This window comes from Ranitomeya imitator, chromosome 4 (genome assembly GCF_032444005.1).
Source record: "Ranitomeya imitator isolate aRanImi1 chromosome 4, aRanImi1.pri, whole genome shotgun sequence".
Classification (NCBI taxonomy): Eukaryota; Metazoa; Chordata; class Amphibia; order Anura; family Dendrobatidae; genus Ranitomeya; species Ranitomeya imitator.
The window spans coordinates 497,079,022-497,080,958 of NC_091285.1; positions in this window are offsets into that span (position 1 = coordinate 497,079,022).

A 1,937-nucleotide genomic window follows, 5' to 3' on the forward strand; every position below is an offset into this window, starting at 1 on the left:
GGGGTGATGAAGGGGGGTTTGATTTACTTTTATAGCGGGTTTTTTAGCGGATTTTTATGATTGGCAGCCGTCACACACTGAAAGACGCTTTTTATTGCAAAAAATATTTTTTGCATTACCAAATTTTGAGACCTATAATTTTTCCATATTTTGGTCCACAGAGTCATGTGAGGTATTGTTTTTTGCGGGACGAGTTGATGTTTTTATTGGTAACATTTTCGGGCACGTGACATTTTTTGATTGCTTTTTATTCCGATTTTTGTGAGGCAGAATGACCAAAAATCAGCTATTCATGAATTTCTTTTGGGGAAGGTGTTTATACCGTTCCGCGTTTGGTAAAATGGATAAAGCAGTTTTATTCTTTGGGTCAGTACGATTACAGCGACACCTCATTTATATCTTTTTTTATGTTTTGGCGCTTTTATATGATAAAAACTATTTTATAGAAAAAATAATTATTTTTGCATTGCTTTATTCTCAGGACTATAACTTTTTTACTTTTTTGCTGATGATGCTGTATGGCGGCTCGTTATTTGCGGGACAAGATGATGTTTTCAGCGGTACAATGGTTATTTATATCTGTCTTTTTGATCGCGTGTTATTCCACTTTTTGTTCGGTGGTATGATAATAAAGCATTGTTTTTTGCCTCTTTTTTTTTTCTTACGGTGTTTACTGAAGGGCTTAACTAGTGGGCCAGTTTCATAGGCCGGGCCGTTACGGACGCGGTGATACTAAATATGTGTACTTTTATTGTTTTTTTTATTTAGATAAAGAAATGTATTTATGGGAATAATTTTTTTTTTTTCATTATTTAGGAATTTTTTTTTTTTTTACACATTTGGAAATTTTTTTTTAAACTTTTTTACTTTGTCCCGGGGGGGACATCACAGATCGTTGATCTGACAGATTGCACAGCACTCTGTCAGATCAGCGATCTGCTTTACAGAACTGCAGGCTTACCAAGCGCCTGCTCTGAGCAGGCACTTGGTAAGCCACCTCCCTCCCTGCAGGACCCGGATGCCGCGGCCATCTTGGATCCGGGCCTGCTACAGGGAGGGAGGTAAGGTGGGGGTCTCAGGGAAGCCCGCAGGGAGCCCCCTTCCTGCGCGATGCTTCCCTGTACCGCCAGCACACCGCGATCATGTTTGATCGCGGTGTGCCGGGGTTAATGTGCCGGGGGCGGTCCGTGACCGCTCCTGGCACATAGTGCCGGATGTCAGCTGCGATAGGCAGCTGACACCCAGCCATGATTGGCCGCGCTCCACCCGTGAGCGCGGCCGATCGCGTATGACGTACTATCCCGTCGGTGGTCATACGGGCCCACCCCACCTTGACGGGATAGTACATCTAATGTCAGAAAGGGGTTAAATTTAAGAGGGGATTGGATACCTTTCTTGAAAAGTATAATGTTGCAGGGTATGTATACTAGATTCCTTGATAGGGCGTTAATCCAGGGAACTAGTCTGATTGCCGTGTGTGGAGTCGGGAAGGAATTTTTTTCCCCAAAGTGGAGCTTACTATTTGCCACATGGGTTTTTTTTGCCTTCCTCTGGATCAACATGTTAGGGCATGTTAGGTTAGGCTATGGGTTGAACTAGATGGACTTAAAGTCTTCCTTCAACCTTAATAACTATGCTACTATGTTACTATGTTAGGGTTAGGGTTGGGGCTAAAGTTAGGGTTAGGGCTAGGGTTGGGGCTAAAGTTGGGGCTAGAGTTGGGATTATGGTGAGGGTTGGGATTAGGTTTTGGATTAGGGTTAGGGTTGGCATTAGGGTTACATTTGGGATAAGGGTTAGGTTTGGGATTAGGGTTAGGGGTGTATTGGGATTAGGGTTGGGATTAGGGTTAGGTTTGAGGTTAGGGGTGAGATTAGGATTAGGGGTGTGCTGGGCTTACAGTTTTGATTAGGGTTATAATTAGGGTTGGGATTAGG